A 17,543-nucleotide genomic window follows, 5' to 3' on the forward strand; every position below is an offset into this window, starting at 1 on the left:
TTACAATTAAGACTATCTTGGCAGTAAAGTTTTCTATCCTAAGGCTTGAGAAGTGATGCAAATGATTATTTTACTGTAAGTTTCCTGGAATACTCTAATTTGAGGCTTGTGAGAAGTGGCAGCAAGTTTTTTATGCTCATTTGTGACAATGAGGGATTGTTGATGTCAGTGGGAGCAGAGAAAAATTCAGAAATACTGGGAGTTGTTGGGCAGTACAGCCTTGGACTATTCAGCCCACAAAGCTCATTGATTAGATTTAGTTCATATAGAAGCAGAGCAAATTACTGCATATTTTCTATTTTGAGAAGAAAAGATGGTTCTATAACCTTTCAGGCAATGTCTAATTGGCTTCAGGGCTGATTACTGGTCCTGGGACAGTCACACGGACTGGCTCATGTCCTGCCCCTTCTATAGCAGCATTGTCCTGAAGAAAATTGGCAGCAGAGAGCAAATCATAACAAAGTCTGGACAATCAGAGCTCCAGTGTTCAAGCATCCTCCCAGACTTTCTGTTACTTAGCACTGAAGACATATCCTCAAAGCTCATTGCACAACTCTTTTCTGCAATTTTATGAAAGTGATCATTTGTTATAAAGAGCCGCTAAAAGAAATGGACAGGCTTATTAGAGTAAATCTCTTTCAATGAACATGTGGTAAGAGGGATCGGGGGGCAAGCATTGAGCTATTTACAGACTGAGAGAAAAATACTTTCAAACTTTTGGTTAACAAGATTTTAAGGCCCTCCAGCTCCTCTATTCTATTGACTCAGACCAAGTGAATGTCCCCTATGAAAGTTTCAACATGCTCTGCATAAAATAGCTCGTGCTGTTATGGACTGGTGCCCATCCTATAGGGTTCAGAGGCACAATCAAAAAGTTACAGCTTTACTCACATGAAAAGATTCCAAAGCCCAAATGGCTTTGTAATCTAAGGACCCTAAAAAGGGTTTGATGAGGAACGATAGTGGAGCAGCTTGTAATGCTGGTGTCTATGTATATCCCTAGTGCCTATCTCAAGAGCTCTGCTATCTGACTGAGCATATGAAGCCAGGTAGTTAAATTGGAAATTGTCACTCACATGCTTTGTAATATTGGCACAGGAGCAGAGTGAAGAAGAAAAACAGACATATGAACACTGTGCACATTTCCTTTTCACAGAGAGACTTTTGTGTAGGAATTACAAGCAGAGTGTAGTGAGTGAACCATGGAGATAAGAAACTTCATCTAAACATCTGAGGCTTTCCTTGATTAAGCACAGTGGAACACTGTGGTCATTGAAAAGAAATTAAGAACATAAAAGAGCTATCCTATGCTTATATCAGCTCTATCCAGGTGAAAAAACCAATTCATTAAAAATAAATTATTTTCTGTAGCATTTTCTCCTTCTCCAGAGGAAAAAAGAATCAAGTAAATTGCTGCTTGATTTTTAGAAGGCTTGTTGTCAAGTATATTACTTACTGTAAGTCTAGATATTTTTCATTTCTGCACAAAGTTATAGATGCACTTTTATAAAATGGAATTCTCAATCCTTCCTCATGGCAAAACCCCTTCACTTTGTATAAATTATCTTCTTGCTTATGTAATGCACAAAACCTTAATACCAGATAGCTTTTTGAAGTAATTAGATAGTACTTTATCACTTCGTCAACTCTCTTACCCACAGACAACCACAGTATTTAAATTCTTTATCTAAAGGGGGCATGCTGCTACTGAGATCTTTCTATCTTTACTTCCAGAGTAGTTTTATTTGCCTCTTCAGAATCATTCCTCACCTAACCTGGAAAAACAACTGCATCAATGATGGGCTATTATTACTCATTGACTACTAATTAATGAATAATTACTCTTGACAAAACTGATTTTACTTAATCACATCTTATAATTTGATGAATTGAATACACAAACTTATGGTTTCTAAGAGGAGCAGCAGCAGAACTGGGGTAACATTTGCAGCACAATGTCTGGGCCACCACAGATTCTTCATTTGCAGCACCAAATCAAGTCCCATGTGTCAAGCCCCTTGCTTTGGAACTCCAGTGACAAAAGATTATTTTTGTGACTATGGAGCTTAAGACAAAATCAGTCCTTGAATTCTTTGCTGGTAAGTTTTTCTCTTCATTGTTCTTAGACAAAAGACAAAAAATAGTGAAAAAACAAAGTTTTTCCAGCTACACACACGCATAAAGGCATGATTTGAAAAGCTAAATTTGCCAATTATTTTGAGGGTTTGTTGCACTTAGTAAATGATTTGACACATTGGGCTGGAATTAATTTCAGAAGCCATATAAAAAAAATAATGAAGACTTTGTGCAGGAAGATCATTGAATCACAGAATATGTTGAGTTGGACAGGAGACTCAAGGATCCTTGAGTCCAGCTCCCAGCCCTGCACAGGACAGCTCCAAGAATCACACCATGTGCCTGAGAGCATTGTGCAAACATTTCTTGAACTCTGTCCGTGTGTTTCTGCTGAGACTACTTCCCTGGGGAGCCTGTTCCAGTGCCCAGACACCCTCTGGGTGAAGAACCTTCGCCTAATTTCCAACCTAAACTTCCCCTGAGACAGGGGATTCCCTTGGGTCCTGTCACTAGTCACCACAGAGAAGAGATCAGTGCCTGCCCCTCTGTATATTTTCATCAGAAAGTTTTAACCACTTCTCCAGGCTGAACAGACCAAGTGACTTCAGCTGCTTCTCATGCAGCTGCTCCTTAAGGTCCTTCACTGTCTTCATTGCCCTCCTTTGGATGCTCTCTGATAATATCTTTCTTATGTTGTGGCACCAAAATGACACACAATATTCAAGGTGAGGCTGCACCAGTGCAGACCAGAGAGGGACAAGATCTTTTAAAACATGGGGATGTTATTAATTTGAATATTTTTTATCTCTGAGATCAAAATATTTGGTATACCTTTGACAATTGAAGAGATGGGGTTGTGAAATATCACTGGTAATGTACCTTGAGAAAGTCAGTAGAGTAACTTTTCAGGAGCAAAGAGGAGGCAGATCTTATAAGATTGCAACACATACCAGTGACAACCAGAGCTGCTCTGCATCAAGATGAGAGGGAAATAGCTGCACTGATAAAAAGGAAATATTTGGTCACTGTCAGCTTCCCCAGAGCATCTATTAGCACAACAGACCTAATGAGTAAATCCACATTGGCAGTGTGAGTCATTTCTCTCAGCTGCATGAACAGAGCTTCAAGACTATGCACTAGGCACCCCAGCCTCTCCTATTTCAAAGCAGCAGAGAATATTTTAAAGAAGCTGAATGGAATAATTATCTGACTGTGAAATAATACTCAAGGGGCTGGTATCCAGTGGGGTAAATTATAAATTGACACCAGATAACCCATACAGAGAGGATGTTTGAGTAAGAGCTGCACTCTTGGAAAAGAAGCCAGGAGATCAGCTGGCCTCTATTCAGGCTGTGGCTCAGCTACTGAGATGTCTTGTGCAATTGCAACTGTCATTGTGGTGGTGAGACTTTGTCTGGAACAGAAATTAAAGAATAATCCTGAATTGTAATAGCAAAGGGTGTTTGGCCTGGTCATGGAAAACATGACAGACCTCCAACTAAACACAGAACTTACATAGAAAGAGAACTTGCCATATAGAATTAAGATACCTTTTAGATGTTTTATAAGGATGGCATTAACAAGGTAAAGACCATCTTTTTCTTTTTTTTTAATTTGTTTCTGAGAAAGTGTTTGACAGCTCAGTTGAATCTACTAGCAAAACCACCTACCCAACACTTGGAGTGATTGCAGGACCATGTTTTAACATCTTTCAGAAAGATAGAAATGCTGAAAAAGCACTGGAGAAGGAATTGGCTTAGTCTGACTTCATGGTTTCCTGGGCCTGGCCTGGCCAAGTTTGAAAATGACACTGAAGCTACTGTTTATTTTTTGTTTATGTGTTTGCTAGTTTAAGTAACTGCAATGTTTAGAATAATTTGCAAGGAATCCGGAAAACTCTAGTACTGATCCACACAGGAGATGACTCAGAAAAGTGTCTGTTACTTCGAGAAGGTTACGTGCAGGTGAAAGCAAAGAACTTGAGATTGTTCATATTTTTTCAGGCATAGCTGAACCATGTTATACCTGATTCAGGACACCTAAAGTAAGTGGGTCTTGCTCATAATGTCTGAGACACTGGTTTCATGAGAAACTGGTCCACATACCAAGTTCAACCAGGTTCAACCTACACAGTTTTTCCCTAATGGAGGATGATCTTTTTTGAGCTTTGCAACCATTTTTATGTTTTAATATATTTTCACAATACCCAGACCTACTCCTTATTGGTATGAAACTGATTAAAAATGAAAGGGTCCTGGATTTAAGATGCATGCATAATTCTGCCTACAAATAAGAAATCTTATGATATGAGATACAGAAAAATAATTTTGGAGTCAGACTTAAAAAATGAAAGCTGTTTTTTGCAAGCTTAGTTCTGAATTTGTTTTTTTTTTCCTTAAATAAGCAATTGGATCTATCTAGGCCAGACTTTTATGTATCTGGCGAGCTCCATTAATTTCATAAAAGCAGAAATTCAGCTTGGGTTGAGCTTTAGCAAAATATTTTAAAGGATATTTTTATGGAAAGTACTTGCTTCACTTTAATAACCCATAAGACAAGAACCATAGCCTTCTTTCTAACAGATCCTTTACAACTGTATAATCTCATTCAGAAACTTAAATTATTTTGAGAGACAATGATTAAAGAACATTTTACATAAGCCCCATGTGGCACACGTTAGTGTGCTGTAAAATAATGCAAAAATAATTAGCAGGAAGCAACTAAATACTTAAGAGAATTGTAGGAAATAGATCAGAAAAAGTTATGAGGCTAAATTCATCCCCAGTGTAATTTCACTGACTTTATTCTGTAAAAAGATTTGAAATAACCACCTCAACATACTGTATACATGCTGGGAAGTGTCACTTTTAAGATGACCTGTTATACCATGACCCACTCCTGGGCTCTGTGCTGAGCTAGATCCCGCTGTCTTCTGTCAGGTTTATTCAGATTAGTGACATTGTGTGTGTGTGTGTGGCCTTCCCCACGAACAAAAAGATGTTACTTTCTTATTTTCAGAAAATGAAGGAAATTTTTCCAGGATGTTATGAAGCTTCTTTGGGTTTCTGGGAGCCTTTAGTAAACAATGACAGTGCGTGTGTGTGTATCTGTATGTGCATACCAAGATATATTTAGACATTAACTCTGGGAGCATTTCCTCTCATTGATTAATATATTGATCCATGTGGTCTGCTTAACTGTATTTATCTGTTTTGTCTAGCCAAATGCTCTCAATAAAAACATTTTCCTGGGAAGAAAAAAAAAAAAAGGCTTTTAAAGCAAGTATCCAGTATATCTTGTACTTAGTTAATATTAGTTAATAATTGGTTTAAGCTTCCTCAAAGAATGATCAGCAATTTTCTTTTTTGCATCGTTCTCTTAGGTCACATTAGGACTGGGTGTTTCTCAGCACACCATAGAGTCTGTCATCAAGTTCTGAAATACTCCATTGCAAAACAGACACAGGAAATGTGTCTGTTGAGAGCCTGAGGGGGGATGAGAAATATGCTGGGCTGTGGGAAAAGCACAGATTGACAGAAAAACAACAAATAATCTTTTTCATATTCATTTCAGCCAAAATGAAAACATATATATAGTGAACATGTGTATTGTGTTTTAAAATGCATCCTAACTGGCATACTCATATCAACATTGCCCAAAACATTTCCATGTTAGTTTAAGGATTTACTTATGAATCATTATGGTAAAACTTTACTGGGTTTTTCCCCCACATATTTGAACATGGTGCATACTGTGGATGTGAGATTACATTCCTGCAGCTGGGTAGCTGTGCTCCAATATTACAAGCACCTTCATATGACACACAGACCCTTTTACTTTGCCCTATATTACTTTCTTCTCTCCCCCTCAGAAAACAAATCCAAAATTTTCCATCCTGCTGCTTACAAATAAAACCAATTTATTTAGCTGCTAAAGACTTGAAAATAAAAGGGCCTGTGTCCCATCTGAAGATCTCTGTATTATGTGTGAGCAGGGAAAAAGGTATCTTTCACAAGCAGCCATAACTGTGTCTCTGACATTTGATAAGGGAGGGAAAGATCTGTTTGTGCACAGAATTCTAAAGCCATGTAGTGATCAAAGAGCAATCCTGATTTTATCTTCCAGTACTTCCTCAGTGGTGATAAGATTAATTCTTTGAATGTTGCATTAGACTGCTCTACCCATAAATAGATGTGTAAAATTACAAACATGCAAGACTTAAAAAGGAGCGAGGAGAATTTCTTCGGCAGGCAAAAGCAGAACACATTCAAAATACGTATACATTTTTTTCCTCTAATTTTGACTCTTCATTACATTTTAAAAATAAAAACATGTAAAATGACAAAATTATTGTTTACATACATGCCAAGAGCTGCTTGATTTTTTTCTTTCCGTATCTTATTTCCCTTTATCAATGGAATGCCATGCTGATTTCAAGGTTTTCTGACATCTATTCTCTCTCTTACTGCTAATTCTGTCCGCCTTCTGCTTGATAGATGGGATGTTGGATGTGAGCCCTTCCCTGCAGGGACTCAGTTGGCACTTACAAAGACGGCTGTCCCCAGCAGACATCAGTTCTGGAATGTTGCAGGGGATCCCCTTCCAGAAGTCAAGTGTGATGCTGGAAATGCTAGTAGCTATTAATACTGTCTGTATTTTTATGATGAAAAATTGAGAGGTGCAAAACTTCAAGGCCCATTCTGACCCAAAGTGTGACTGCGGATGTTGGCATGAGACCAAGCTGGTGGCTTGAATCTAGCAAAACTAACCCTGTTAGTTTTAGTAGACATAGTGAGACATGAAACTGATGTTTTACTTAGACATAGTAAAATATGAAACTCAAGTCTGATATATTAAACCTTTGAGGAAAATTAACTTTGTTTATAGTGCATGGTGTAAAACACAACATGTTTATTTTGTCTCACACAGGCAAAAGTTAAAATCAGTAACCTTTATGACCTCAGTAACTGTCCTGTGGGGCTACATGACAATTATTTACAAGGTAGTTTCAGGTGTCTTTTCTTGAAATAAATTCAGATTTTGCATGTATAAGAATACAGTTGTAGAAGTCAAAAAATATTCACAAATGCATTGGTATGAACAGTGTAAGGTCTGAAAATCTGAAAATTAGTATGCTGGTCTGCTTTTCAGCAGAGTTATTTTGGCAGCTGCATGAAGTGTCTGTTCTAGAAAGCACAACATTTAACTTACACTCTAATGATTCCTACATTCCTGCCATTTTTGCCCCCACAAAGGGGGGCATCAAAGATGCTGGTGGTATTTTGGGTGTCAGGGTGAATACAATATTTACTAACTAGAGCTATTCCTAGGAACATGTAGCCAAAGTGTAGAGAATTATGGGCCTGTTCTGTACTTGGATGGGAGAGCACAAGGAAAATTGGATATAGGATGACTATTTATCCACAAGAATTAGGCAGAAACATTCCATTGTCACTGCTGATCTGAGAGAATAGGAAAGAGATGAAAGCAATGCCTAGAGATTACAAGTGGGTTCAGGGTTCTTTAAGAAAAGATATGATAACTTTAAGTCTTGGTTTTACAGGGGTAGAGAAATGTGGGAGGGAAAGATATTGAGGAAACTGAAATGCATTATGATTAAGTTACTTTTGGAACAGAAGAACAGTCAGAGCTGGGATTACAGTCAAAATCTTCATATGCCTGAGTGAACAACAATTTCATTTGCTTATGCTGCCACTTCATCAAGTACATCCAATGCACTTCATCAGCTAACTCCCTGTTAGCAGCTGTAGCAGGGGGTTTGTCATGGCAATTCCACTCTGTAATACTACTTGTTCTTTAGCTTAAAACCAGAGGAATAAGGAGGAAGATCTGTATCAGAAACCATTCAGTTCCACAGCTTTTAAAATTATAAACAGCTCTGAAATAAAGCTATTTTCTTGGTTTTGTTGCAAGTTCTTCCGGACTCCAACCCCACAGTCTCCACCACTAACAGCCCTTGCTGCTCCTTTCCTTAAGAGCCATGTGGATCACCTTCCCATTTTAAGGGCTTCTCTTCCTCTTTATTTCTCCTCTCTTCTGCCTTAGGCACAGGCTCAGAAGTCTCCACTCCTGGGAAAAGACAAGGCTACCAGAGAGGCAAAAGAAAGCAACAAGTTATTCCAGATGAGCAGCCTGCGCAACCCTTTGGCCAATGTTTGACGCATCAAAGATCTGTCGTAGTTCAACCTTTTCATACACCCTTGGTCAGAACAGAGGAAAGTCAGTTGATAGTTTAAAAAAGAGCCAGTTGTATTGGAAGAGGATGCAGGAACCATTCAGAGCTAGAAAGGTTGAATTGCAGTGGGGATGAGGGAGGACAACTCAAAGTTTTCTAAATAAGGAGATTAAGAGATGCCTCAGTTACTGACTACTAGAACCAGCATGGAAAAATAATTTGGAATAATATTGTTGAGTCCACTAGATAAAAATATGGATGGATGTTCAGCTCAAGCTAAACAAATTCAACCTAAAAAGAGAGCACATTTTTTTTAACCATGAGTATGAAGTTAAACTTCAAAAGACATTTACAGGAGAAGCAATAAGTCACATACTCTGGATGTCTTTCTGGGAGATCAAGTTTTAATCAAGCCCAAATTATTGGCCTAGGTACAGGTAAAATATAATGGACTGTGGTATGTGTCCCTGCAGGTCTGCCTCATACCTGATTCATGAATAAAGGCATTTTATAAGTCTGTGATTATGTGATGGATTCCTGAGCCCAACAAGTTAATCAGTGAGGCAGGATCTTGGCTGTATAACCTGCTAGATGTCTTTGGGAGATGGACTTGGCCTTGTTCCTCTCTGTGTCTTTTACATTAGCAGGTCCTGGGGTCAGAGAAATCCCGAAGACAGATCCTACCTAGATGTAAGCTGTGGCTGCTAGATCTCACAGATAGATCCTCTTTATACACTTTTCTGCTATTTCCCCATGTTGGATAGGGCTTTTCATTCTGAAGGGAAGAACACAGCTTCCTTGTCCTCTGGGTAGTACACAGCATAGTAGTCTAGATACACTGCTAAGATACAGAGGCAAGCCTGATGTCTGAGTCCTGGGTTTAGACAAAGCTTCACAAAAGCTTCACATCAAGTCCCTGGTTCCCTGAATGACTGTACTGACCAATAAGTAACAATGTACAAATGGATATTGGCATCAGCGTGGTGTTTTTTTTTGTTTTTTGTTTTTTTTTTGTTTTTTTTTTTTTTTGTTAATGAAGTGGTGAGTTCCAGATTGAGATTAAAGTACCTGCCTCTGTGACCCCTTTACAGTCAGGATATGTCTAACAATCACATTCTCACCGGAGCTGAGAGTGATATTCAGCTTACCAGCCATTAGGGATGCAATTCAATTGCCCACACAAAGCCATGTAGAATCCCCAGAGCATTTGAATTTCTGCAGAAGGCTGGTAGAAATAACCTATGACTTATAGGACATACTCAACTCTTGTTGCAGCAGTTAGAGGCCAGGGAGGATATCCCACAACAACCAAAATAGCATGAGGGTTCTATATCTGGGCAGTTCAGTCCATCCCAGGGTGTCACTCTAGATGTCTAGATGTCTGATGAATGTGATGGGAGTTTTGACACATAAGTAGGTGCCCACTTTTGGGGTCTTAATCTGAAGCTGAGCATTACTCAGACTAACTATAGTCCTGGTGCTCCGTGTTGTGATCACTGGTTTAAGTCCCTGCAGTAAGTACATCCTCAGGGGTCTCAGGTTTTGCCTAGATGCTAGACTAAATAACAGGCTCATCAAGTGTGTGTAACTGCACCCAAAGACCTTATGGTCCTGAGAGCCCCAAAGGTCAGACTGGAGTTCCCCTAGGAGTTGCAAAAATGACTGATGTAAACCAGTGCAATCAGGAAGACTTACCAGAACTGCTGTTTAGGATCAATATGTCTAAACTATTCTGCCATCCTAGCATGGATCATTTGAATCTTGTCCTAAGAGTTTTATTTATCACTTTGATATTAAAAATATATGTATGGTGTGGCTTAACTAAGAATATATATATATATATATATATATATATATATATATATATATGTATATGTATATGTATATATATATGTATGTATATATGATATGATATACATAACAAACCAATGCTATGACCATCATCTATGATGGGGAGAAAACCATTTCTACCACTAATGAAGAAGAGAGATTTTTTAAAGCCTGTAAGGCAAAGGAAAAGTTTTTTAATCACTGTCCTACTCTTAAGAATGCCTAAAAGTATCTTTAATGAGAACCACTTTTGAATGTCTGTAACAACTATGGAGTCCTTCTCATCACTACACTAAGGTGAAAGAATACAATCGAAATTTTGTAACAAAAGTTTTCACTTCAGTCAAGGAAGGATCACTGAGGCAGATAAACTGGGCAAGGAACAATTACTGACACTAACTTTCTCACAACAATAGAAACAGAAGAGTGCACGTCTTCCACTGCAGACAGTTTTATTTGATATCGTATCTGCTACACAGTGACTGATGAAGTGAACAGAGAAAGCAATTGTCACAAAGCCAACTGGGAAGAGACCTAGCAGAAAACAAGAAGGAAAAATTGCAATAATTTTAAGCCAGAAAATTCACATTTCTTATATCCTACCTGCTAACTCCTTTCTTTTCTGCCTCCACTGGCACAGCTGATCCTGCTCTGCTAAAATTCTTTGTGAAATACGCATCTCAGCTCTATTTGTTCTACCCACATTGAAAGCCCCAGTGAAGAAAAATATTGTTAAAAAAAAAAGGTAACAAAAGTAGATTTATTTGGTTCATGCTACAATGAGGAAGATCAGCCCTTGGTTTGCTGCCCTGCCCCTCTTGCCATTATTGCTGCAGTGCATGTTGACCCTGTGTAGGCATGTAGAGGCCAGCAGAGCATGGGCAGAGCCCTGTGTGCCTCCCACAGCACTGCAACCTTGCCCTTCAGCAGCAGAGCTGCAGTGCTTGCACCACATACAGTAGCACCACACGGCTTCATCCACATTATGCTCCTGCAGGGCAGTTGTGTTGAGGTTTTGTCCTGTATGTATTAGGGGAGGAACGCAGAAGGAACTGACTAAACGAGTGTGATGTCTTTAGTGGATCTAAACCCTTTTCCTATTTTACTCACCTACAGTGATTTCTTGCCTCTTGCCAGCAAAAAGGGCTTCCTTTTTTTTTGCCAGGGAAGCAAGGTCTCAGCCCCAGGAATAAACATATCTTGTGTCTCAAGGAAATTCTCCCCTTTTATTCTGGGCTGTTTAGAGGACAAATACCTCCCAGACAGGATCCATTTTTACTTCCATGATGTGGCTGTGAGAAAGGTGCAGTAGAGCAATACAGTAGGAGAGCTGGACAACATGCTCTTTGTTTCTAGAACAATGCAGGCTTTTTGCGACTTGAGCAAACACTTTACCCAGCAATACTATCCTTGGCAGTACTACAGAGTTCCCAGCTTCCATGGCCTAGGAAGGTAGATTAAGTTTCTCACCTGATTAATCACTCCAGTGGCTCTTGTCCAACCCAGGTGTCTCTGCAGAATAAAATATCATCACTTGCTGTGGTCACTGATGTCCTTTCCTGCTGCAAACTTTTTGAGAGTTTTGATAAAACCCTTTTTTTGTTGGATGCTTGTTTCCCAGTCACTACTAAACCACTTAGTTAAATCTATTTGTTCTCCAGATCAGTCTCACTGCTGCAGATCTCAGTTGCTGCCATCAACCCAATTTTGTCACGCTGAAGAATAGTGTGCCGTAGTTTTGCTTCATTTCTTGTCCTCCTTCCACCGACCTACTAACAAGTCTAGAATCTCCTTGCCCATTCCCATCCTGATTTTGGATTGACAATTCTTATTTCAAATGATATTTAAGTTGCTACAAACAAACTGGTTTTATGCATCAGCATTTCATGTTTTCTGCCTTCTTTGAGTAGAGATTGTCCATTGGGTATTTTCTTCAGACACGCTCAGCTTGGTGAGAACTCTTCCTGTCGCAAGCCAGCGGTACAGACTTTTGCTCATCTGCACAAGAGGGACCTAACTCTGTTTTGAAGGCATAATTGGAGGAGAAAATAATGATTAAGATACATAAAGCAGTGTGGGAAGGTATAAACCTTAGAACTCGAGGCATTAAACAGACCATTGAAAAACAGGACTCACAAAAAGTGAAAGAGGAACACATTTTTAGTAATCTGCAGGGACAGGCCATACAAAGTTTTCCACTAATAAAATTTCTATTCTCATATGTTTCAGTGAATTATCCCTGGAGAGGCAGCATGTAACATACAGGTAACTTTAAACTTGGTTTTCAAACTGAAAGTCATTTGCACTCAAGGATCTTAGCCCCAGCCCTGCACACCATGCTTCAGAGCAGTAAAGTATGAGGGACAGCAGATTCAAATTACCCCTCTCTAAGCATTTCCTCTTCCTACCATTTCAGAGGAAAGCTTTATGGACTTCTGCTCCCAGCTGCATCTTTTTGATGGGTGTGGCCCATCAGCTCTCATCCTCCCAGTGATGGAGGCCACATCAGATGTCCTTCCCCTCAGGCATCAAGTTAGTTCTAGGGAAGTTGTGTCCAAGGAGGGCTATAGAGGGAATTTTTTTCCTATTTCCTGGTTGGAACTAACTGGAAAAGGTCAAAGCAGTACCATTAATCACCCTGTCATGTGATAGATGGTGATGTCCGCTCCTTTCAGTGATTTTTGTTGCAACTCCTTCCTTATATCAAATCAAAAGCAGCCAAAACATAATGTCAGCCAGTAATTTATTGAGAGCTGCAAGATAATTCACTCTGTTAATAAAACACAGTGGTTAATATGATGAGGATGAGGCCATAATAAACAAATGAAGTCTCCTGACAGTAAAATGGATGAGGCTGGTTTCACTGGATATCTCTCAGTAGCTCTCTTTCTGAACCCCATTTCCTCTCATCACAGAGTTCCTTCCTCCCTCCCAGGAGTTTCCTTTCAGCTTCTGCCTGTGTGCTGCTGGAGCAAATCCTCCATTTCCAGCCTGCTGCTCTGATGTATCTCACTGCCTTTGACAGAGTGGGCGGTAGTACTTCTGTCAGTATGGAAAGGCTGTCAGGAGCCTTCCCAAGCTCTTAGGAAACACAGAAATTGCAGGCGCCTGTGTGCTGTTTCAGCATCTTCTTTTTCTCCTGTGGGATGGGGAAAAAGGGCTGGTTATGACGTAGAGCTGCTGAGTGAAAGGAACAAGTGTGGGATCCCCCATTCGTTTCACAGCATATGACATTTAGCCAAGGAGGGGAGCATTACCCCCCTCTTCAGCTAAAGGAGTCTATTGTAGAAACAAACATTAAGGCTTTGAGAACGCCTACCCCCAGCTGCACTGGGGGGCTTGGTGACACCCTCCTAAAGCACTGCACTGGATTTAGGAAGAAATATCTGCTGTGGGGAGGTTTATCTGAGATGCAGCATTTCTTAGCGTGACTATAAAGAGGAACTTGTGTGGAGCGGACGTCTCGGGCTCTCTCCCCACCATCCTGCAACTTGCTGAAGAGGCTCTGTGAAAATGATTCTTATCTGCAGCGTGGCAATTCTGTGTAGGTCTTTGTACAGCTCCACAACCCACTGGCTTGTAGATACTGTAGGAGTCCTTTCCACTGGGTAATATATCTGCTGTTCCTGAAATAATGTCTTCCTTAATCCTACTTTGAATCAATTTCATTGCGTTAGAGCCTGATAATACATTTTTTTAAAAATGTGGATTTTTAAGATTGGGGCAATACTTTTGAAAGACCATCCTTTAGCACTTCTCTTTCTTTCCAGTTTATATTTCATCTGAAAATTATCATTAATTCTGGCGATAGAATATGAGGAAGGTCATCACTGGCAAACAGATAATAGCAAAATTTTGCTACCTTACCTACCTTGAAGTACATCTTGAAGCTACCCTAAAATATAATACAATAAATTTTTTTAGTGACTGAAACCAGGATTCTCCCCATCAAATTTCTATGGCAGAAGAACAGAAATAGTTGCAAGCTTCTCTGCCAAAATGGTAATTACACCCTAGGGAATCATCCAGTTATGCAGAAACACGGGCCTGTTTATGTCCTCTACATAATGTATATAACATAACTAAGGCACCTTTTCTGCTTCTTACAGAATAGATCGGTATATCTGAGTTAATATCATGGAAGCTGCCCTTCAAGAAGTTGCAGGGTGAAAAAAAAGAAACAAATGAATGCTCATTACAGGAATGCAGAGAAGTCACCATGGATTTCAAATGACAAAAATTTGCATGCCTTCTCTGTATAGCAGCCACATACATATTTCTGTCTTTTACCAACTGTCAGACTCTTAAGGGATTGCTGTGTAAGTCCAACTTGGGCTCACTACCAGCTCAGAAACAAGCAGAATGGATGATGAGGTGAAGAGATGCTCCTCTTTCACTTCTTGATAAAGGTAATTTGAGGGAATGGGAGTTTCTGTGTGGGAGAAAATGTGATGAAAGAACAATCTAAAAATATTTCTTTTTGCTTCCATAGCAACTCCCATGCTGGCATGTCTTTGAATTTGTTAATTCATTCTTTCAGCTCTCTTTGTGGGCTTTGTCCGGTTTGCGGAGCTGCAAAATGATCTCTCCGCCTGTGTTTGCAGATGTGTGCCTGCAGCCTGTTCTGGCAGCAGGGTACATCCTTCACCTCCAGGGAGACCTCACTGCAGCCTGCCAGTACTTCAAGGGGTGTTATGACAAGGTGGGAGAGTGACTTCTTACATGGATAGATAGTGACAGGACTAGGTGGAAAGGCTTTAAACTAAAATGGGAGAGAATTAGTTAGATGTTAAGATTTTTTATTTTTTTTTAACTCATAGGGCAATGAGACACTAGAACAGATTGCCCAGAGAAGCTGGAGATGCCCCATCCCTGGCAGTGCTCAAGGCCAGGTTGGATGGGGCCCTGAGTAACCTGGTCTTGTGAAAGGCATCCCTGTCCAGAGCTAGGCGATCTTTAAGGCTGGTTCCAGCCCAAACCATTCCATGGTTCTGTGACTCTCTGCTAGAAACAGCACTTGATAGGGGAAGGGGTAATAGCCCTTATCACACACAAGAGTCAAAGGACAGAAATTGTCCTCTGTAAACTGCCCTCTTCTTTGCATTCTGACTCATGCTCTGGCTGACCCGAAATCATCAGAAGGAAGGCCCTGACAGTTCTCATCTCATGGTGCACTGTAGTAAAAGCTGTCTTGCTCACATTTTATCTCTATCTCTTCTGTGATATAAAGGTGCAATTCTGAAATTTATGCTTGATAATGCTTCTGCCTTGTGTCTGATGGAAGCAAGGATATAGTACATTTCCTTCTTTCTAACTTATAAGCAGACACTTGAGTGAAAAGTGATGTAGCAGGAAAGGTTTTATTGCTTTCCATAACTTTGTTTTTCATATTTCCAGAGTAATTTTATTATTTTAGAGGAAGCGTGGGTGTTCCTGGAATTTCATTGAGGGTCAATAACAATTTCATCCCTACAAGGACACTTGTAAAACCTCAGTGTTGGCAGATGAAGCAATGCTGGATGAGCAATTGGTCTTGTTAGCACATATTGTGCTTCTCTGGGGTATGGAAGGTTCAAACAGCCCCAGCATGTCCACCTCTCCAAAGGCAAATGCCTTAGGCTTGATTTGGATTTGTGTGAGGAGCAGTTATCCTGCACAGGGATAACTCCAAGGTGAAACCAACTTTTTGGCAGTTCTGGTGGTGGGACGGTGATGCCAATGAAAGGTCCACAGTAGTCCATGTGAGTAGCTCTGGGATGAGGGTCTCATTAAACTGGGGGGGCCATGACCCAGTCAGGCCCTGGAAGCAGGAAGAATCTTTCTGTCTTTCTTGAAGCCCAGAAGCAGCACTCTTTTAATCTCAAACTTCTGACATCAAAGCTCTGAACATTTCTTTCAGACAATTGTCCAAAATCTTATAGTTCCACAATTCAACAACTTCTCTCAGACCCCAGAATTTATATCTTCCTTTATCAAAGGAGCAGAGATTTAGCTGATGTGGCCAAAGGGCTGTCCTTTCTGTTCCCCTTTTAATCTTTTGTCACCTCTAGGTTAGATGATTAAATTTATTTTGATCCTCTTATTCTTTTGACCTCAGTTTTCAACCAAGAAACCCATTAAAATAAAAAACCAACATAGATATCTAAGTCAACACTTATCTAAGTCAACACTTTCAAAGTGTGATGCCATAAAACAAATTAACAACAAAGCTCTCAGGAAGATGCCCTTTTAACAAGTTCAAAACAGCTGCTCTGCCATCTAGTGTCATTGAATAATGTCTGCTAAGCTCCAGCTTTCACTCTAACTGCTGAAACACCTCTACCACGTACTTTTCCTTCCAGTAGGCTTTTCAGGTCAGGAACACACCTCTATCAGTGGGTGACCGAGAGAGGGATGAAAATCATGAGCAGTGTCCATTCAGAAGCTCTCTGGTGGCATTAAGGTGAATATAATTTGTCTCTCACATAAAAGGACTGCTCCTTACCTCAAAGGCTAAGCTACAAAGCTAGGCACATCTGAAGAGCTGCTGACCTTCTCCCAGTGATTTGTTAGCTCTGTTTAGAATGTTATCCACATTCTTTATTTTAGGCAGGAAAACAACAAGCCTGTGAGGAAAATGCAATCCTTTCAAGTCTACCAGATGTTCATCTTGCCCCAGGTATTTTCTGCTTCGTAGTATGAGGTAATCTCCAGCAGTGAAAAATTGCCTGAATAAGACCATAGAAGTCTGAATGCTAGGGGTCTTCACTGGATGAAAGTTAATTTGGCTTTTTGCTTTGGGTTTTTTTTAATTTGGGATTTTTATTTCTTTGGCTTTTTATTGTCTCTTACTATTAATGATATCTCCCCCAAATTAACTTATATTTATTAAGATCAGACAAATGGATTTTTTAAAAACAAGTTCAAAAACGTAAGTGATAAATATTTTTGTCTAGTTTAATGCTGTAGGTATGTACTTAGAAATAGTTTAGAAATATATTTTTTTTCCCCAGGGCCAAATATTGTTCTTGTCTGGAGAATCAGATATGTAGCAATTAGGAATTATTCACATATTCTCTTTGTTTCTTACCCAGACAAAATATCCTTATTTAAATTTTGTCTTGGTAAATCTTTAGAAATTGACTTAATTTGCCAGAATAACTCCAAATTAAGATCAATGCTCGCTACTTCAATTGATAACAGATGTTTGGCTCCAGTGAAAGGAGTATGACTTTACACATCTTTTGAAATGTCACAGCTCTTTGTATTCACAACTAGAAGCCATGCCAGAGCAAACCAATGCTGTCAATAGCAGTGCTGAAAGAAAACACACAAAGCACAAGACAGCGCATTCCAGAAACAGTACAAGTGTGGTTTGGAAAAGCTCAATTCTGAAGCCACTAAAACCATGATTTAAATCCTGCAGTACAGTTATGGTCTGATTAATTTAGGAACTGATGAG

The 17,543-nt window shown here is 39.7% G+C and overlaps 1 long non-coding RNA gene across 1 annotated transcript in view; it reads right to left on the minus strand.

Moving 5' to 3' along the window:
* Positions 1-12,557: 12,557 nt before the first annotated feature.
* The window catches only part of LOC111937311 (uncharacterized), a 71,650-nt gene continuing 66,664 nt past the window's right edge, over positions 12,558-17,543 (minus strand). Inside the window, exon 4 of the long non-coding RNA XR_002868559.2 lies at positions 12,558-13,241. This is a non-coding gene — a long non-coding RNA (uncharacterized LOC111937311). The remainder of the gene's footprint in view (positions 13,242-17,543) is intronic.

Source organism: Cyanistes caeruleus, chromosome 4 (genome assembly GCF_971803275.1).
Source record: "Cyanistes caeruleus chromosome 4, bCyaCae1.hap1.1, whole genome shotgun sequence".
Taxonomy (NCBI): Eukaryota; Metazoa; Chordata; class Aves; order Passeriformes; family Paridae; genus Cyanistes; species Cyanistes caeruleus.